At 39.0% G+C, this 22,473-nt stretch overlaps 1 long non-coding RNA gene across 2 annotated transcripts; it reads right to left on the reverse strand.

The window, feature by feature from the left end:
* Positions 1 to 283: 283 nt before the first annotated feature.
* LOC306642081 lies at positions 284 to 14,962 on the reverse strand. 2 transcript variants are annotated; one of them, XR_013758371.1, is made up of 3 exons: positions 14,466 to 14,962; positions 3,259 to 3,400; positions 284 to 1,089 (listed from the first exon to the last, which is right to left on the reverse strand). It is a non-coding gene; the product is annotated as an uncharacterized lncRNA (long non-coding RNA). The 2 variants fall into 2 exon arrangements; XR_013758370.1 differs by lacking the exon at positions 3,259 to 3,400.
* Between the last annotated feature and the right edge of the window lie 7,511 nt (positions 14,963 to 22,473).

Consider the following 22,473-nt stretch of genomic DNA (forward strand, 5'->3'; position numbering starts at 1 on the left):
AATAGGACTGGGGATGTGGCTCCGTGGTTGAGTGCCCCTGAGTTCAATCCCCAGTGCCATCCCCCACCCCAAATATATTGTAATCATGACCCTCTGAGCTTTAGGACACATTTTTAAAAGTAAAGTGACTGGATTAAAGTTTCAGTACTTTCATGCCCCTGGTACATACACAAGTTGCTTTCTACAAGGGGTGACCATGTTCACCAGTAGCACATAATGACCAGAGTGCTTGTTTAAGATAAATCTGTCTCAATTCCAGGTGTCGTTTTTATAAAAATAAGAATAAAAGAAAGAAAAAATTTATTTTGCAAAACAAAGCGTTTTTCACATTTAGTATTTGTTTTTCTGAGTAGCAGTTAAGCCCAAGTTATCCTTCTGTGACTGATGGGTATTTGTATTCTTTCATTTATGATTTGGTTTTTCTGGCCATTTGCCTGTTTTCCATTACACGTTGTACACTGTTCTATTGTAGCACTGGAAGAAAAAGATCTATAGAGCTCTTCTTCTATGCTAGAGGCTCCGTACTGATTCTCTCTCCTAATAATGCCATAAGTAGGCACTGTTGCCTGCACCATTTTAGAGATCATGAGGGAGAAGAAGGAAAATAATTGTGTAGGGTCAATAATACGTAAAGGATGTGGACAAGATGCAAATTCCAGCACCTTGGTTCTTTGTGTTTCATCTACCACTTGTTAAGGTCAGGTGTGTTGAGGTACATTAATAGTTCAATCACTTTTTAGGTGTGCAGATCTGTGCACTTTAACAATGTACTGTAATCAAGATATAGAAGATTTCCATCACCCACCCATATTTATCAGCTTCACTATTACTAACATATTACTAAAGTTAGATTAAAAGGCATTTTTGAGGGGCTAGGGATATAGCTCAGTGGGAGAGTATTTGCCTAGCATGTGTGAGGTCCCAAGTTCAATCCTTAGTACTGAAAAGAAAAAAAAAAAAAAGAAATTTCTTCATGGCAGTTGTAGTTAATCAAGTAATGCTGATATTATGTAGATAGTGATGCTGGACCAAAGGGACAATTGGAACGCATGCCACATCAGATGATACTGTGATCGGGGACCCAGTAATCTGTAGAAAATCAAAAGAAAATGGAAGCAATTTAAAAATTTCAGTTTGATCATACAGATACACCCCCCCCCCCACATACACATATATACAACTTTCAATATTTTGTTTATACATTTCCCTTTCAATAGCTGGACATTTTTATAAGTTGTTTAAATGAATTAAATAAATATGGATTTTTTTTAATCCAAAAAATAAACACAGAAGACAATAGGGATAAAGGGAGTCTACTTTCTTTGAAAGATTTCATGCTTGGCTCGAGATTCCAGCTTCTGGATTCTGTTGGATTCCAGCTCTCCCCTGCGCTTGGAAGACTGTGCTAGTTTGGCAAGTGTCTGCCCACTCAGATTTCTGCTGTTGGGAAGTACAGGGATGATATCACCTCGGAAAATCTGTGCTAAGGGCACAGGCTGTGTGAAAGGGAAACTGAAATATTTGGAGCTCTGACTCCGTCCCCTCTGTCCCTTTTTTAAATGTGTTAGAGAGATTGTCCTCTGATGGTAAGTCAATTTTTATTCTCCTGGGAGGACAGGAGATGAATCACTTGTCTTGGTTATGAGTACACCCTGAATAAAGCAGGTAGAACTCATGCGGTCCTTCAGCTGACAGATGAAAAAAGCCGTGTTGAAGTAACTGTCCCGTAAAAAAGAAAGAGCCTGAAAGCAGGAAGAAAGTACAGCTGAAGACCTTGGTTGGCACATTCAGCTTAGCACATTCCACCCCGGCTCCCTGCTGGATGGACATGTAAGCAAGAGGGCCCTGGGTATGTGAGAGTGAAGAGGCACAGGGGCAGAGGAACCGTGATTCACAGGAGTTGTGACAACTGGGTGGGATGATGGCACAGCACCCCCCACACAGCCTTTAGTAAGCACCACCTGCCTGCTGGCGAGGTAGAAGTCCAGGGTGATGGGAGGGTCAAGAGTGGACTGCCCACCCGTGGAGTTCAGAGTTGACATTAGGAGACACCATGCACCTTATTTATCTATGACATTTTTAAAAATGCTAAATGATACACATTCATTTTATAAATACATCCAAAATGAGTACAGAGAAAAGATGGGCCATCCCAGTCTCATTTAGGAAGATTTCCTGAAGTGGACATGATACATGATATCTGACACAGCAGAAGAGGCAGAATATTCTAGGATGAGGAAGTTCATGTATGGAGCAAAGAAAGGTAGATTTGTATTTCCTGAGAGTGTGTTATGTGCTAGGCACCTTGGAGCCAGGGCAACTGAGACAAGCTGGTTTTAAAAAAAAAAGTTGCTGTTTTGAAGGATGTTTCAAGCTAACAGGTGCATAGATCAGTAGAAGGCAATTACTATTTTTTAAAAATGTCATGTGTTCTTTTTAGTAGAATGTATTTTAGTATATTATACATACATGGAGTATAACTTATTCTAATTAGGAGCCTATTCTTGGGGTTGTACATGATGTGGAGTTACCCTGGGTGCCTGTTCAAATACAAGGCTAGGAAAGTTATGTCTAATTAATTCTACCATTCTTCCTATCCCCCTCCCCCTCCCTTCCCTTCGTTTCCCTTTGTCTAATCCAATGGGCTTTTATTCTTCCCCTCCCTACCCTCTCTTGTTGTAGGTTAGCATCCACAAATCTGAAGAAACATGTTTTGGCCTTTGTTTTGTGGGGATTGGCTCATTTCACTTAGCATGGTATTCTCCAGTTCCATCTATTTACCTGCAAATGTCATAATTCCATTCTTCTTTATGGCCAAGTAATATTTCATTGTGTATATATACCACATTTTCTTTATCCATTCATCTACTGAAAGACATCTAGCTTGGTTCCATAGCATGGCTATTGAGAATTGAGCTGCTATAAATGTTGATGTGTACGTGTCACTGTAGTATGCATATTTTAGTCCTTTGGGAATATGCTGAGGAGTAGAAGGAAATTGTAAGAGCGTGGGAGAATGTTCATCTGGATGGGAGTTTGGATGTATGGTTGACTTCACATCTCCCTTGTAGGGGAAATGGAGCATCAATGAAAGATTCTAAGCCAGGGACCAGTAGGATTAAATTTGCACCCTACAGGGATTTCTCCACTTTACAGAATGGACAGTGAATTGGAGGAAGAAGAACACAAAGTGGGGAGTATAGTTGGAAGATTGTTGGAGAAATCCAAGCAACTGAGTGCCAAATTGGATCACTTTACTAGGAGATACAGGGATAATGCATGCACTGGTGAGAGGGAAAGGGGGCAGAATTCTCAGGAAGTAGTAAGGCTTGAGGAAGAGCGAGATTGGGAATGATTGCCCGGTTTCCTTCTGGCAATTGGATGGATGGTCAGGTGCGTCCTGAGAGATGGAAAGAATGGCAGGTTTCAGGATGGGATGGAAGTGGGGAGAGGAAACAAGGTCAGTTCTGTTTTTTCATACCTTGAGAATCTTATGGGACATTCAGATACAGATATTTCATCTGAGGTTAGCAACACAGAAATGGTGAAGATTTGAGTTTATGAACACATGGCACAGGTGTGAAAAATCTTTGAAGAGATCTGAGCCAAAGGATGGATTCAGGGATGTTCTTTATGCTAATACAGGAAGTCGGAACCAAGACTGATGGATGCTTTTGGTATGATGTGTTCTATGTGTCCACAAGAATCAGAACTTCAATGGTGCTTGAATTAAAGTTCAGAAAGGAGATCATGGCAGAGTGCAACGGAGCTCTCTAGAGCTAGAACAGGGTAGGCATTGCAATTTGGTACTCTCACCAATTTTACTTGTAACTGTTTGTTTTTAGGGAATATCAAACTTTCATTGTAAGGTGAGGCTAATAATCTGATCTGTACTATTACTTAAAATTAATTATAATATATCTTACAACTATCACCAATCTTGATCATTTTAGAAGTCGTTAGAATTTCTTATTTTTTTGGTACTGGGGGATTGAACCCAGGGGTGCTTTATCACTAGGCCACATCCCCAGTACTTTTTATTTTTTATTTTGAGACAGGGTCTCCCTAAATTGCTGAGGCTGGGCTTGAAGCTGCAATCCTCCTGCCTCAGCCTCCTGAGCTGCTGGGATTACAGGCATGCAGCACTGCACTGGGCTATGTATAGGATTTCTAAGAGCAATGTTTCTTTTGCCTAATTATGATCCTTCATACTTTTTAGATAGTAACCTTTGTACAAACACTTTCAAAGACATTACATCATTGAACTCTCATGGTAATCTAGTGAAGTGGGTAGGAGAGTCATTGTTTTTCTTTCCATTTTACAGATGCAAAACTGAAGGTGAAATGACTTGTCCAAGTCACTGTCTAGTAAGTGGCAGATTCACAAATCCATTCAAGTATCCGGGCATGGATATGATTATAATTTTTACAACCTTTCCATAGCAGTCCATTATTTTATCCTTGGGTTAAGGCTAAAGAATTTAACTAGATCAGTTAAACTATGCAAATAAGCTAACATATTAGATGTCAGCCACATGTCAGGCCTTGTGTGAGGTATGGGAGTGACATAAATATACCACACCTTTGGGACCTGAAAGTCTCCAGGAGGTGTATAAAATAGAAATGCATGGTCAAGTAAAAAAATAGTCATAGAGAGACAAAGTGATAGCAATAATCCAAGAATATCATATAATGTGTACAATGGAAACCAGTACTCTAGGGATTCAGAAAAGAAGTCCCATGCAAAATCTTCATAGAATAGGTACAACTTGAATTTAGTCTAGGAAATGGCCAGTACATGGAGGGACAAAGACAGAAGAGAAGGCCAACATATGCTCAGCATACACTGCTTGCCGAGTTGGCAGGAAGGGATTGTGCATGCAATGTTATAATGTCAAAAATTCTGTACAGGCAGAGTAGGAAGATTTTGTAGAGCTAGTAAAGTATTTTTAAATCTAAATTATTTTTATCAGATTAGTTAAAAAAAATCAGAGATGGTTAATTCAGTGAAAATTTTCTGAAACTTCACTTCTCTGATTAATTTGTTAAAAATCAGATCCCTTTTGGTTCACTCTCCTGATCATAGTTTTAGAAGACACCTGGCAGAGATCAACTGTATTTAAGTAATACATATTTAAATGGAATTTGCATCTTATTTTCTACTGAATTATTATGGTTCTCGAAAAGCAATTTCCTGGGATCCTTTGGACAATTTTTTCTCTGCTGATGGAGACACAATCTTCAGACTACTCTTGGGACTTCCTTGAGAATTTCCTTGAGGTTAGGGCTCATCACATTTAAGATCCAGGGCAAACATATTGAAAAGGCAACTTTCTCCAACAAAGGAAAGCAAATGTCAAAAGTCAACAAAGTCAGACAGCATGGCAGGTTTTGGCTTGCCATTCAGGAAGATCATAACATGCGACTTATAGAGCAACTTGTTTCAATTGCATATACATACGCACACACCTATAGTTAAGGAAGTTGAACTTGAGGCTACTTTAAATCTTATCAAAACCACTATCAGGAAAAGATGACAAAAAATACTGTATGTTTACCGATAGCTCTAGTCTCTAATGTCTGACAAATTATATAACCAGTAGACAACTTTGGATTATCTCTTGGAGATATCAGTGATGTTACAACACTGGAGATGGCTTAGCCTGAGCAGTGACAGGAAGCGAAAAGCCTCTGTACTTACAGATGATTACCTAATGCTCAAGGTGCGCCAGAACCTTCTAATCGGGATGAGAGTTCTGAGCAGCAAGAAAGGAAACGAATCATCCACACTCACACATTTCTGAGCATCAGGAAGAGTTTTGTGGGGCTCCTAAGAGACAGCTCTGTGACTCTCAGAGAGAAAAGCTTTTCCCAGCTTAACAAAGTTTTTATTATCACCTCGTGAAATGGAGTCAGGTGCAATTTTGCAAATAAGCCAAAAGAGACAACCCTGTGCTGATCTTTCTGATTTCATGGAAAAGATAATTTCCACTTCTCTTCAGAAGGACAGATTTCATTCTGCTCCAGCATGAGGTGAAATTCAATCCTGTAGAGTAGCTAAATTGGGGGTTTGGGCCTTTATAACATTACCCCCATTCTTTCCTTTGATTAGAAAAATCGTTTTTCAAAAACAGATTTGTGTCCTATGATACAGGGTGCTAAAAAGGTTTTGACTTGGTTTCTATAAATAATCTTTTGACTGTAACTGACAAGCAGTAATTATGAATGAAAACAGTTATTTTTTGATATCTCGATAACATAGTGGATCTTTACTGGCTTTGGGGATAGCTTTTAGCATATTTTCATCATATATAACACTGTACCTTTGGAATCTAGGCTCTAGAATTTTGGTAGTTGGCTCTGTTTGCTCTCAGAAGTCAGTCACTACACCTCCAAAGGTACAGTTAGCTCAGATACAACAAGACTTTGGTGCCAGGCAAAAACAATAAAGCAAAGACACACATCCTGGGCTTGTTTGCAACCCATGAACTAGTTTTATTCATTTAAACATAATTCATTAGTGGCAGAGGTGTTCAAAAGCAGGTTCATCTGTTTTTAGCCTTATCTTTCACCAGTATACCTTGCTTTTAATTTTATTTGATATAGTTCTTCTGTATCAAGTGGGTCTGTCCATCTGTTTTTGCTTTTTAGGAAAATTAAATCTGTCCACATTCCAAATTGATTTCTCTTAATAAAAGTTGATTTTTAAAGAATGCTCATCTCTTTTTTTATATATTTTGTATAAAAATTCAGGTTAAGAAAAATTCAGGACATTAAAAATGCCAATGCCTCTTAAATTACTCAGTAGTGAGTTTTAGCTTCTCAGCACCTCTTCTCCTGTGCTCTTTCATAAAGAACATAGTCCTGTAGGCATTTACCTCTCTGTCAGATGACTAAGGTGCATATCCTTCATTCCCCACTACAGGAATAGATAATGCTTCATCTAAAGCAATAGGTGCAGGCATTTCTGTCTCTTCTGGTTGGGCTAGGGATGGGTGGATGATATGAATTGACCCAACAGATAAATGAGGGACTCTCTGCAGGTGTGTGTGAGGGAAGAACAGAGAACTTGTATCTCCCACTGCCATTGACAGACATCTGGTGACCACTTCGAAAACTGACCTTAAGATGAAATTGATGCTTGAAGAGACATAGAGGAAAAAAGTCTTGGTTGACATTATTGTGCTGTCGACCATGTTGAGCCTAGACTCCTCCTTCCACATTCTGGACTTGAGTTATATGAGAGAGTAAATTTCCTTGTTATTTAAGCCAAATTGTGATGGACTTTCTAATACCTGCTGCTGAAAACAGGATCGCAGGTGTTCTAATAGTGCTAGAAGGCAGTGAGGAAGGGTGTGTTCCTTCCTTGTCTCTTGTCTGTCTCTTGTCCAGGGGAACTGTGCAGCACAGTTGAGTGGCCCCACAGACAGAGCCTGGATTTCAGTCCTAGCTTGATGAATTTACAGGCTGTGTGACACTAGAAAATCCACTTGCTACAACCAGCTTTCTTCTTTCTGTTTTGAATGGACACAACAATACCTTCAGGCAACCTTACAATGTTTCTCTAAGAATGAAAAAAGATAAGTGGGTGAAACTGCTTTAGAGACTACATGCCTAATATAAGGTATTTTAAGTGTTAATTACTCACTTCTAGAGTCAGGTTCTTTAAATATATTCCTGCATACATCCTTCCAAAAAATCTTGCCATGAATGGTGGTCTGTCTAACCTACAAATGGAGGAACTGGGCCTCAGAAAGCTTACAAAATGCGCCCAAGGTCACACAGAGGGTAAATGATAGAAGGGGAATTCTCATTTGTACCTATCTTACTCCACATCTATACTTCACCCATGATGGATTCAATGTGTGCGATGAGCTATGTTTGAGAAGACATGTCAAAATCCTACATGCAATTAAAACAGGCACCAGGAATTGCTAATGCAACTTCAGCTCCTCCTCTGAACTGGCACTCTGCTTGGCTCCCATGATCTCATTTACTCTCCTCGACAGCTCAGGGAGTGAGGTGCAATTATTCACACTTTATAGATGGGAGAATGATGTGCAGAGAAGCTACAGTGTTTTATCCAAAGTTGCTTAGCTGGCAAGTGGCTGAGGCAGGATCCAACCTTATTCTAGGTCCACTTACATCCTAATTCCTGAGCACATCAACTTTGAGTTGGAAAAGAAGCCAGGTGATGCAAAGGCCAAGAAAAGAGGTCGCTAGTGTTGAGACATAAACATGCAGGCGCTTGAGGTCCAGCTTATCCAGGTAGGCAATGCTGTAGAGTCTGTGCGGGCTACCTGGCTTGATTTTCTCTAGCCCCATGTCCATCTCTCTGTTGGGAGACAAGAACCATTCTTGAGAGCTCTACATTCTGCATGGTGCCCAGGGGATCAGGCCAGGAGAGACCTAGGTAGACCAGCACAGCTGGACAGTCTTGAATAATAGTCAGTGTGGTTTTGTAATAAGGAAACTGATCAGAAAACCGATAGTTAAATGCTTATATGATTTTATAGAAATTGTCTTCCTATTGGTCCACTGCCTTGAGCCATTTACTAAATGTAATTAAACATTTTTAATGACTTGGAGTCATGGCCATGCACATGGACTTTATACTGTGATAACAATTATTTACTGTCTCTTTCCCTAATCTCAGACTGTTGGCAATCACTCTTGCTCACCAAGTGTTTTCCTTCCAACATGCTTTTTCTTTTTTAATTCGGGCATTTAATTTGCTGTAGTCCAAGAAATCAGATAAACATGGTAGTTAGAACTGCATGTAAAATAGGAATCAATAAGGCCTCAGTGTGGTGGATGAGCTTTTGCAAGTAGGAGCTGACCAGGGCTCTTTCTGGCTGCAGAGGTTTCAGGATCTTGGGGTATTAGCCACATTGCACAGGATGGAGTTTTCCTGAAGAGAAAATTTATTAGGTCACAAAGTCTAACCCTCTCATCCTCTCAGTGAGGAAACTGTGACTCAGAGCTAATAACAAGGGCTAATATTTATTGAGTACTTATTATGGTTCAAACAATACTGTATGCAGATCATCTCATTATCTCATTCCCCCTCACCACAGCTCTGTGGATGAGAAAGTATTATTATCCTCGTTTTACAGATGAAGACACTGAGGTGCAAGAAGGTTAAGTCGCCCAAAGTTACACGGTTATTAAGTGGTGGAGAAATCATTCAAATAGCACGGGCTGACTGAGAAGGGCCCTCGCAAGCATGGTGGATGTTGATGAGAAGTGACTTGCCTGAGTCTGATCAGGAAACCAGTGGAGGTTAAAGATGTGAATTCAGGACATCTGATTACCAGCTCAGGCTTTGTCAACTATGCCTTCATGGGTATATCCTCTGTAACTTCTTTCTCTTTCTTTCTCATCTGGTTTACAAACTTTTCCAAAGTTATCCTTCAAATCCCCCATTCTTTCCTCTCTCATCACACTGGCTTATAATAATTTTTAATACTGGAGGATAGAAGGAAGGTATGGGAATTTGGACTGTTTAGGATTCCTCTGTTTTGCAGAATTATCTCAAGGGTAATGATTAGTGAACAGTTAAGAAGACAAAGATCTGGAAGGAACATGCTGAGTCCTAGTTTCCTAAGGAGAGATCAAAATCATGCAGTTTTTCATTAAACTGCTAAATTCAAATATTTTGAAGAGGCTATTCCTATTCAAAAGTCTATGGGCATCTAATTTAAGACATTTCAGTCTTTTCCAAAACTTTGTGATTAGAGGCCTCTGAAGGTATCATTTTATTCCATCATATTTCAAAAAGTCAAGGTAGTGTTGGTACCACAAACAAAGGTGGTTTGCAGGAGTTATCCTAAGTACCTGCTGGCTTGCTGTGTCAAGTTAAATCCGATTTGTAAAGTAAGAGGCATGGGCCAAAGATCTCAACTAACACCTCGCCAAAGAAGATATACAGATGGCACATAAGCATATGAAAGGATGTTCCACATCACATGTTATCAAGGAAATGCAAATCGAAACACCAGTGAGAAACTGCTACACAACTATTAGAGTGGATAAAACTTCAAACACTGACAGTATGAAATGCTGAGGGTGATGTGAAGCCACGGGAACTCTCACTTACTGGAATGCAAAATGGTGCAGGTACTTTGGAAGACAATTTGGCAGTTTCCTCCAAAATTAAACACACTCTTACCATAGGGTCCAGCATTCATGCTTCTTGAGTTTACCCAAAGAAATGGAGAACTTATGTCCACATGAAAACTTGTACAAGGATGCTAATAGCTGTTTGATTCATAAGTGCCATGACTTAAAAGCAACCAAGATGTCATTCAGTAGGTGAATGTATAAGTTGTGGCACATCCAGAGATTATAATATTATTCAAGGCTGAAAAAATGAACTATCAAGTTATGAAAAGACATAGAACCTTAAATGCATATTACTGAGTATACGAAGGCAGTCTAAAGAAGCTATATATGATGTGATTTCTACCATACGACAGTCTAGAAAAGACAAAACTGTGGAGATAGAAAAAAGATCAATGGAGGCCAGTGGTGGAGGAGAGAGGGAGATGAGCAGAGAAGTCACAAGGAAATTTTATGGCAGTGAAAATATTTTACATGAAACTGCAATGGTGGATACATGTTGTTGTACATCTGTCCAAATCTATAGAATGTACACTATCAAGGGTAAACCTCAATATAAACTGTGGACTCTGGATAATAGTGATGTGTCAATGGTGGTTCATCATTGCTCTAGTGGAGGATATTTCAATGGGACAGACTGTGTATTTGTGGAGCAGGGAAATGTGGGAAATCTCTTTACTCTGCTCAATTTTGCTGTGACCAACAAGTGCCCTGAAAAATAAATTCTATTTTTTTAAAAAAAGTAAATTGCTGTTAACCACTGTTTACATCTTTTTCAGTAATTTTTTGTTTTTATTTTTTATTTTTGGGGTACCAGGGATTACACTCAGAGGCACTCAACAACTGAGCCCCATTCCCAGTCCTATTTTGCATTTTATTTAGTGACAGGGTCTCAGTGAGTTGCATAGCACCTTGTTGTCGCTGAGGCTGGCTTTGAACTTGAGATCCTCCTGCCTCAGCCTCCTAAGCCACTGGGATTACAGGCATGCACCCCTGCACCCAGCTAGTTGTTTGTGATTTTTAGGTATACGAGACAGTAGAATGTATTTTGACATGTTGTATACACATGGAATAAAACTTCCCATTCTTGTGGTTGAACATGAAGTGGAGTTACATTGGTCATGTTTTCATATATGAACAGAGGAAAGTGATGTCCGATTCACCCTACTGACTTTCCCAACCCCATCCCTCCTCTCTTCCACTCATTCCCCTTTGTCTAATCCAGTGAATATCTCTTCTTATTTCCCCACCTAGTAGCTTTTATTAATAGCTCAGAAAGTTTCTACTCCACAGGATAATTGCTGCTCTTGATAAAAATTCCATTTAAATTTGTAAATCTTCAGGACTTTATTTTGTCAACTCAATATTTTGCATTAGTAGCATGCATATCTCCTCATCCTTCAATGACTGGAGTTATAATTTTACAAAGATTTCTGGTAAAATATTTATTTGGCTAACTTTAACTTAGAAAGTAGAAAGGAATCATGTGTTTGGTATTTCTCACCTCAAATATTATTGTTTATATTAGAAAATTAATTAAAGAATGAATGTCTGCTTTGGAAAAACAGGGCCAGTGAAACTTCTAATTAAATCATCTTGAAAATTAAAGAACACAGCGTTTCTGCTGGGCTTTCCTATGGGATGTGTTGTGGGAGTTGGGTAGAATCCTTTCCTCTGATTTCATCAAGCAGTATCTTTTTCAGGTGAGAACTTCCATGGCTCCCAAGAAGATACTTTCATACATCAGTTGAAATGTGTGCAATGAAGTACATGCTTTTGGCATGAAGTACAAGCTTTTGGCATGGCCATGAGTTGCTTAGATGAGACAGCAGCGAACCCGACAAAACTAGGTCCTGAGCTCTTTCAGGCAAGGCTTATCTGTTCCTCTTTCCTCCTTTGCTCTTTCTCTACCTTGCTCAGGCCAATGTTAACATCCCCATATAATCCAGATGTCATAGGGTCTGGTCCTTTAAAAGGAACTTTGTGCTCTAGAATGCATTTGCATTTATTTCTGCATAACTAAGTAGCCACATGTACATGCATGTATGGACACATGTGGGGCATAAAAACACAACACACATGTAGCTCCACAAAGGACAGACTCACACAAACAAGCAGGATGCAACTGACAAAGAGATACACACAAGTGCACAGACAGGATCACCTGACCCCACACTAAACACACAGATGAGCATATATATATGCATACACACATAAATACACACTTAAGACAAAGGCATACGTATGCATACACCTGATTTACACAACTGTGATGATCACAGACTAAATACAAATTGGTCTGTCTCATTTATGGGAAATGATGGTAGCAGACAGAAATCAGGATGTATGCATTAGGTAATTGAATAGTAATTTTATATCCCATATATCAATGGTATGTGAATCACTCTGTCTCTGGAACCCCAAGCCTGTGACCAGTGACGGTCTCCAACTCCAGTTCAGAAGCAGAGGCAGAGATGGAAACTTGGATAGAAAGTTATAGCCATGCAGTTATAATTAGATAATTCTCATCCAAGTAAAGGTCTGATCGTGGCCAGAGCATTGGGATATGAGCAGCTGACTCAGACCTGGCATCTTCCTGTACACATCTGGGAACCTCATGCCTTCACTTGTCTTGACTACCTACTTTCCTTTTCTGAAGGTGAGAGAGAGAATCAGGCTACAGGAGAAGAATACCTGGTCAAAGTACGCTCCCATGATTTCTCAAACATGGAGTTCAGTTACTGAATCAGACCTTTACTTGGATGAGACTTATCTAATTATAACTACAGGGCTGCAACTTTCTTCTTTCAGTCAATGTGTCTATCCAAGTTTCCATCTCTGTATCTGCTCTAACAGATCTTTCTCAAGTAACTTTCACCATCATATGTAAGTGCTTCCTTTGAAACCTGATTATTAAGTCCAGGGAGTACTTGCTTATGTATTTCTATTTCCCAATTGGAGTTCTGCTCAAGATATCAATTCACAGTATTGCGGTTTGTTTTGATGGGTGAATTGGAACACTTATTTACTTTCTGAAGTGAGAGGAAACACCTAAATGCAAGATGGATCTGATAATGATGAGCACAGGGGAAAAAATCCAATAATCGTTATAAATAGTAGCTACCCTTTGTGGATCACCTACTGCACATTAAACCCCATGCCACAGGCTTGGCATATGTTATCTTAATCCTCTCAAGAGCTTTCTGCAGTAGGGTGGTTTTATTGCCATCCTATGGATGAGGAAACTGGGAATGAATCCTTCTTAGATATGAAACAAATGTTTTTCAAATGAGGTTTTAGACATAGAAAATTCCATACATGGATTTAGATTCTCAGAATTTAATATGGACTTTGAGAAATCACTCCTCAACCCTATTTTTTCCCATGAATTTGGTATTTAGATTTCTTACTTGATCGGGCTTTACAGATGTGCCAAATGCTACAGAACATCACCAAGTAGTGTTCCTTTTTTTTTTTTTTCCAGAGGAGCACAGGGTTTAAGAGTGTAGATCTGGATCTCAATTCTGATTATACCATTTACCAGCTATGTGACCTTGGGCAAATCAATTAACTTTTCTGTGCCTTAATGTTCTGCTCTGTAAAATGGGGTAATTAGAGCACCTACCTCATTGACCTGTAATGAGGATTAAATGAGTCAACATGGGCAACATTCTCAGAGCTGTGTTTGACACATGGTAAGCAACATATTAGGTCAGTTATTATTTTAATTTTCATTTGCAGCTTTGATTTCACAAGTTGGGTTCCTTACCATTTACCCTACTGTCCATTTTTTCCCACACGGACAAGGAAAAACACATTCTTTCACACATGTCTCAGAGGACTGAGCCCAAAATTACCATTGAGAACTTTTCCTTTTATGATAAAAGGAAGGACTAAAGAAAAAAGAGCTTGTGGTCCTAGGGCCCCTGAATCCCAGACATAGCTGATGAACTAGCTCATCTGGAAGAGCCTGTGAGAGTGGTAGTAACAGGGCCATTTCATTACCTCTGTTAAATAGGAGGAAAGTTGACCAACTAGTTGCCTATGGCAATAGTTAGTCAAACTGAGACTTGACTAAGAGGCCGATCATAACAAGGTAACGAGAAAAGCGAGCAAGGCCTTTGAATGGCAGGGTGAGTGGGTGGCAGGCTTGTCGTTGGGGTAACTGATGTTATAACTTTATTGCGCTGTTAGCTCAGTCAAGTGAAATATCTCTGCAACAAGCCAAGACAGAGCTCTGTAACAATACCTGCGTACTGTTCTTCTTCTCTCTCTCTCCTTTCTCAGTCTCCCTCCGCCCTTTCCAAGCTCCCCTTCCCAAGCTCCCCTTCCCTCTCCCCTACCTCCTTGTTTTCCTGTGGAAGGTCAGGTCTTCCCCTTGCTGACAGTCACCAATGACCTTGGTGACCCACGGTGGTAGGCAGCTAGGAGCTGTAGGCTTCCATCTGCCACAGGGCTGGAAGAGAAGCCCCCGTCAGCACTGAATTGTGAAAAACATGTGGTGGATAAATCGTCTGAGCACATTGAATCCATGGAAGTAACAAGTATAGAACTGTAAGAGGGAGTTTGGGTTAAGATGGCTGCCCATAACAAAGGAACTTAAAAAAAAATGACAAGTGAATTTAGTCTTCGCTTCTTCATTAACTCTGTTTTTATGAATCTGTGCTGACTTGTCAGAACGACCATGATTATAGTATTGGAACGGTATACAAAGAAAAACAGCATAATTATTCGGTGTGTGCAGAGAACTCTGAAACCCCACCATCCTTCTCAGGGCAGTGGGTGAATTCAGCACCAAACATTTTGACAGGGATGGAATAAATCAAAGCAGACAAAATAAAAAAAAAAAAAAATACTTTTTCATGTTTATTTCTATTGCCCCATCCTCTGTGACAATTGATCTCGCCTCTCAGTTTTTTCTTCCGTTAGAGAGTATTTTAAATGAATTAAGGAGAGTCAGCAACAAAGTGTTGGAGCAAATTCTTACATGAGAAATAATTGTTGTGCCACTTCCAAACTCCCTCAGATCCTGAGCTGCTTGAAATCTATGATTTATTTCTATCCCAGGCATCTCTGGGGACTGTTATCTTACCTGTCTCCAAAATCCTATAGGATGTATTTATTGCTGTATTATTACTTGAGTTGTATACACCCTTGTGGCTTTTTTTTTTTTTTTTTTTTTTTTTTGCAAAGATTTCTCATGTTTAAATCTCATTTACTCATGGAGATTATAAACTCCTTGAAGGCTGGACTCTATCTTATGCTGATATTTATCCGGTGACAGTCTCCTATCTGTAATAATATATTCTCAATAAGTGCTCGTCGCCTGATTGACAGCTTGCTTTGACCCTTTTTCTCCGTGGGTTTGTGCCCAGCACAGCAGGGTGGAGTTCTCTTTTACAGGATCTGTGTGGTTGCCAGCAACTGGACTTTTCATCTGTAAACAAAAAGAGGAGGAGATGCTGAGCACCTTTTAAAATCCAGCCTTCCCTGCGTCCTGGTGACGTGAGGTGCCAGTAAGTGAAACCATCCACAAATGAAGCGCTTCCAGGTTTGTCCCATTTGTGAGTCCAGGAGAAACTACTCTCCTGTCTATCAGCTCTCACTGGATTTCAGCTTTGCCTTAGTCACACTGGGGCATGGGGGGGAGGTGAGCATAGAAAGGTGAGACGGGAAGGGGAATCAGCACCTTGGATTGTTGGCTGGTGTTGCTTCTCCTTCTCTTGCACCCAAATCCAGGGAAGTGAGAAAGACATAGCTTGAGGGTGAAACTGTAGAATGAAGAGGCAGGCTCCCTGGAGGTCCCCAGATGTTCTCCCTGTCTAGCGGAGAGAAAAAAAAAAAAAAAAAAATGGAGAGCCTGCAAGTCTCCTTGGAAGTCTCCACCTGGAAGTGCAGTTAAGATGCTCCTGTTGATTTCAGCCTGTGAATATCACCTGAGGATTTTTCCGGGCTCACACTTTTAATTTTAAGACCCATCTTTGAGTGGGAATGTTCCGTCATGACATGCAGGTGACAAATAAGCAAACAGGCAAGGCTGAACGTATTGCTGGATTTTCAGGTCATCTGCTTGCTAACCGTTCCAGGCATCTGATTCCAAAGCAAACATATCACATATCTATTAGGATCCCCGGAGGCACTTAAGCGAAGTAAAAGAGCAAGCAAGGATCTGTCGCAGGGCTTGCCACTGCAGTACAAGTCACCGAAGTCGTTGGAGGTGAAAATGTCATTTTGTTACTTTTGCCTTAAATTATCCAGAATAGCTTTTCCCTTGTGAAGTTGGATGGAAAGGACAACTTTTTAATTTTAATGATTAAAAACTAATGATTGTGGTAATTACTGTTCTCTCCATAATTGTCACTGGGTCTTTCTGAGATATCGGCCAGCTTCAGTGATCTGAAAAGAGCTTAAAACTCCATTGATCAGGATCACCTTCTGTGGCCTCCCTCAGATTCTTCATTTGGAATGGGGCAATGTGCAGTTATTAACTTATTAAGTATCACTATTTGGATCCATAAAAACAGAACATTACTATAATAAGTGGCAGGATTTTTTTCAGGAGAATTATCTAGGTAAAAAATCTAGAATATTAATTCCATGTTGATCTAAATTCTTGTTCATCCATATATCAGTACTTCCACTTAAGTGTATTTGGTGGAGAGTAAGAAGGGGACATTGACTTATAAAGAGGTATTAGCTGGTATTATATATTTTCTGTACAAATAGACCTACCTAAACTGATGCTTTTTAAGACTTGCTTGTTGTGCAAATGAATGCTTAGGAGGCCTGGATGATTTCATAGTCTCTATAAAATATCAGAGTTACTAATCACTGTGTGTGTAGTGGAGTTGGTTGGGTGCAGTTTCATTAATCAGAAGGTAAAACAAAAATAATTTCATATGCTACATTTATTGGCATTTCCTGGCTTTATAAGGAATATTATTTTTACACAGAAGTAACAATCCTGAAACAAAGCACTATATTTATGTGACATGTTATTCCACTCACTCAAAGTACCATACCATGTTATGAGCTTTTATCTTCAGAGGCTGCATTCTTGGAAGGCTATTCTATACAGATAAAATTTGCTTAGGCTCAAATCTATGTGACATATTAAATTCTTTATTCTGGGATGGATTCTAATGAAATGCCAAGTGGCTCTTGGAAAACAGGTGACTGAATAATTTTTCTGTTAAATTTAACATCATTTAACAATCGCTTCACTATGTTTAGGCTGTGTCTGAGGTTCTTTAGTTATTGTTTTTGACCTATATATCTCGCCTAAAACTTTTGAGACAACTTTGAAAGATGTTTATGTACGTGTGTGCGTTTGCGTTCAAGTTGGACACCAGCTACTAATTTTTATGCTATCTCTAAATCTACATAGCAGATCTCAGGAAGCCTCTGAGATAAACGATCACGGTTTTGTTTCTTGAAGCTGCTTTTACTCTGCTAGGGCTTGTGCGCACGTGTGCACGCTACAAACACAACCTGGCTTTGTGCATACTAAGCATGCATTCTACCACTGAGCTGCACTCCAGTCCCGGAATTTTCTTTATTCAATATTGAATATGTTCAAATTAAACTGGAATTCTCAATCTTAAATTGGATTTCTCAAACTTCCTTCATTATAAGTATTATCTTGGGTGCCTAAAAAAAAGGGGGGGGGGGGGAGTGTTTAAAAATTTTGTATGTTCAGGATCTTCTTTAGAGATTTTGATTCCTTTGGTCTAGGACATTACTCAGGAGATACTTAAGATTAAGCAAATTTGAGAACAGTGCTTCTTAGTCTAGATCAGAGTCCGAGAAGCATTCTCATACAGAATTAACCAATTAATTGAGTTAACCTAAAATAATTTTAAAAGAAGATATTAAATATTCCACACGTATTTCATAAAACTGGGAATTTATTTTTCCTCTCTTTGGTCTTTGTCAAACCATAAGTGTCTAGAAGCATATTTATCCACAGTATCAGGAACCATTAAGCCCTGCAACTTTGATTCTCTTTGTAGTTGCTATTGACGAAACAGCCCAAGGCCGGTTGTTGAAATGGCCACATTCACCTTTTCATTTCCTCACGGGCCAGATGTCAGGCAGACATAGACCCATTGAACATGCAACTTCTTTTGAAGACGCTTATCCTTAGCTTATTGTTGAAAATATGAACGGTGCCTGGGAGATAGGTTAGCAGAATTTACAACCACTTGTGAAATTCGGGATTGCAGAGGGTAAGGGGAGAGATGACTGTGCCTTCCCAGGTGACATAGTGGCGATGGGGCTACTGTTTTCGACTCTCCTTAGCAATCCATTATGAAATAATGGCTAAGCTTGTTTTTCTTGCCTGAGTTTACCACAGCCAAGCCCACGTGGCTAGAGACTAAACCAACTTCCTTAAAGCACACAAAAAAGTTTACTGTGGGCTTTCTCCTCAATTTTCGCAATTTTATTAGTCTTTAATAAGCATTTTCTCAGAGCTTGGCAGTTTCCAAATGCTTTAAAATCATTTTTTACTGGCGGCTTCCACAACACACCTGTGCAATAGGTCTGTGCTTTTAGCCATGTTTTTTTTATGGGATATATGTGAGCAAAAATGCAAAGAGGAGAGACAGAATTTCACTTTTAAGCTTTGTTCCTTCCTCTGAACCACAGGGAGGAAAGGTAGGACCTGCCTGCTGATTCCTGTTTGGTGTTCTCTCGACAGTGCAAGTGATGTGGTTCCAATCAGCAGGTGCTTTTGTTTCATTTTGTTTTCATAAAGAAAGCTCCCCAGAAGGAAGATTTATGGGAGGTTCGGGAAAGCAAATTCTCCAACTAATAACAATGACTGTATCGCTTAAAGCCAAAATTAAACAACAGCAACACAACTTTAAAAAACTACCCTATAACTCTAGTTTGGATTGAATCCCATGACAGGATTTTTCAGCTCGATCACACGACAGATTAGTGTGATGATATAATGACTTGTGTGCATCTTTTCACGGAGGGCTTTTAATTTACCAAAATATAAGCTTATAATTAGGTTGGAGAATTTTCATTAATATCTTTCTGATTCGTTTCACTAGAAGAAATCCTTTACATGTAGTCAATAGGAGCTCTCAGAAAATATCTAAATTCCAAATGAGTTCTGAATATTTCATTTCTTAACCCTTCTCTAACTCAAAGACCTCCTTTAATCACTTAATTGTGTCATCTATTGGTCATTTGAAAATTTGAGTTTAAAGACCTAATAACTCCCTTACTTACTTCTGTCTTTAACAATGTGTTGGATGCATGACTGTTAGGAAATGGAGCCATTAACAGTGAATTAAAAAGAATGTACCCACATAAAGTAGCTTCTCTAGTGAAATGTATATACTTATGAAAAGCATAGATGTTCTCTCTGCTCTAAACAACATTTAAATTAATTAGTAGTCGTTCCTTGCTTGTAAAAAAAATATTTTCCATAAGACACAATGTTTTGATAAGTGTAGGGGAAGATTCAAATTACATACAGATTTAAAAATTATTTTCATTACCATATATATTACCATATATATTTACTTTATTTATATGTGTATGACTTTCTGAAAAATTGTGTTATTTTAGTGATGTTAAATATTGAATTTATTTCTACCTTAGTGGACTGTATTTAAAGCTGCTTCTTATAATTTACTTGCTATGTATTAGGTTAGAAAACATACAGTCCAGCAAATGGGAGCCCAGAGTTAATTAAAAATCTTCCATACATATAATTAATGAAAATGGAAATTTGTATTTATAGCTAATAACTTTTTAATTGAGGAAACTAATTTCCTTATCAATACCAAAATAAAAAATTATATTTAGAAATAGTTAGTTTCTCTTTTCCTACTCATTGAGTCCACAGATCAGAAGAAAGCAAGACATGTATTTTTGGGAAATGTAAAACTATATGCCTGTATTTGTATTTTTATATAAAAGGTAAATTACATGATAAAATAGACTAAAGGAATTTTTAAATTTTTCAATGCAACTACAAGAATTATGTTTAATTTTTTTTTAGTTTGTGCTGAAAATTTTCTTATTTACTTCATGCATTATAAAAATGTTTCATGTTCATCTCAAATTTTGGATTTCAGAGTGATGAAATTAAAGGCCAATCTACAACTGGTGGTGATATATGATGTGATAGCTCTGAAGAAATACGAATGAACTAAAATGTCTTAGGTCGAACTGAGTGAGACATATAAATTCAACACAGGCAAGATGGTTCCACATTAACTTTTACAACAAGTACATTGCACTCAGATTAATTGTTCTTAACTTTTGTCTGTCTCTCCCTTTCAATTAATATTAATCATCACTATTATTCAAAAAATGACATTCCTAATGCACAGTCTTTTCCAGAACTTTCCTGTACATCAGTGGATGAGTCTCAGGTGCTGGTGACCTATTTTATTGCTACGATCTCTTTGTACACAGAGAGTCCTGGACTCTCACGGGTTTGACTCATGGTTAAAACCTGCTACCCTGCATTTTCTTACCTGGTTGAACTTTTGAACTTATGTTTTAATAGTAAATACCCAAATAAGAGGTGATATTTCTTTCTGTCCAATCGAATGGGGAAAGAATGAGAGAAGGCAAAAATGTAAGCAAAGTCTACCTTGTTGAAAATTGATAAGTTCCCTGGAACTTCATTGGCTTTCAGAGTCTGCTTCAGAGTCCTTCATTCCTTGGGGAAGGAAAGGATTTTAGCTTTAGGTTAGAGCTCTCTCCCGCTATCATAGGCTCCAATGGTTTAAAGTATCACTCAAGAACAACAATGATAAAAATACAGTTAGTCCTCATTGTAGTGAAGGTGACTATACTTCGTAGCAGTAAATGTATTTATGTTTTTAAATGCCTTTGAAACTCAGTTCAGTCTGGGAGAGGCGTTTGCAACAGATCTTTAGAATGAATGATCATTTCCTAAGGTGAAGGGGTCGGACTCGTGAGTTAATTTACCTGCAGTAATAAGCCTGATGGGGCAAATCCAAAGTGTCAACCACATTTCCAAGGAGCCCAGAATGGAAAGTGTAACCGAGACTGATCTGGTAGCAGCGACTCACACATCAACAGCACTACCCCAGAGAGAAACACCTTGAACCCTTCCACAAATTCACTCTCAAAGCATGCACATACAAACAAACAGAACCCCGAGACTCACAGTTCATTTGAATTCACAAGGGAAAATTTTCGGGATGAATGTTGCTTTGACGTTGTCTTACTGATGCAGAGGGAAGCCAAACCTGTTTTTAATTGCAAAACCAAATGGTTTATGCATGGGCTTTGCCATGCTTGTGTGAACATGTTGCTTTTATACCCCCCCCCCCCCCACGAACACGAGACAAGGCTTGCCAACATTGTGTTTGAGCGTGGTCACATTTAAAATGAGAAGCCTTGCAGGGATTTTTTGAAGGTGGGGGGTGGTGATATCAATCTGTCAGAGATGTCGCATAAGTGGATCTATCTACCTATCTGTTACCACTTGCTAATTATGGATCGGGGTGATAATTGTCATAAACTTTGCCACAAAATGTGCAATAAAATATATTTTCTCGGGGCAGAGGGTGATGTATAGAGAGGATTGGGCTGGATAGTGAGATCGCAAACCTGTGCTGTAGAATTGTCTCACTGTTCGAGGTTCCAGTGAATACACATATTGTTGCATGTGTTGGGTGGCTGCAGGCAACATTGCTGGCATTCCATTATAGGGACGGTGAGTGTACACAGAACTGTCTGTAGAGAGGTCGCTCTTCATATGGTCAAAACATGCCTTTAGGAATATTCTGCCCGTACTAGATCTGCACTGGACAAAACTAAGAAAAAACACTGAACAAATGAAAAAGAGAAGGAGCTTCTTTGTGATTGTAAGAAACAGACTAATCTCAGCAAATTCAGATCCTAGAAACATTTTGAGATGAGTCTTAAATACCTGTGGTTCCAAAGATTACTTAAAGATAAAGAACAGAAGAGGAGGACTTCCATCTCTGCTCTTCCACAAAGAGTTGGTGATAAAAGGTTAACCTAAACACAGTTTCTGTTTCTGTGTCCAGTCCTGAAGTCATTGCCACCACCAGCTGCTGGTCACTGTCACCTCAACTCCATTGGTTCTCACCTACACACACACACACACACACACACACACACACACACACAGCCCTTAGCCTTAAATATTAATTTCACACACTTTGGAAATATGAGTCCAAATGTCAAGTTTAAGAAGTCCATTGTCTCTTCAGTGAATCAAAGTGGTATCTTGTTCTGCCATTCCATGACGGAATGTGAGTTTTCTTATGGGCAGGAAAGTCGACTTACCTATCTAGATGTCTTCCCTCAAAGTAAGGATGCACT

Source organism: Sciurus vulgaris, assembly GCF_902686455.1.
Source record: "Sciurus vulgaris genome assembly, chromosome: 12".
In the NCBI taxonomy this organism is placed as follows: domain Eukaryota; kingdom Metazoa; phylum Chordata; class Mammalia; order Rodentia; family Sciuridae; genus Sciurus; species Sciurus vulgaris.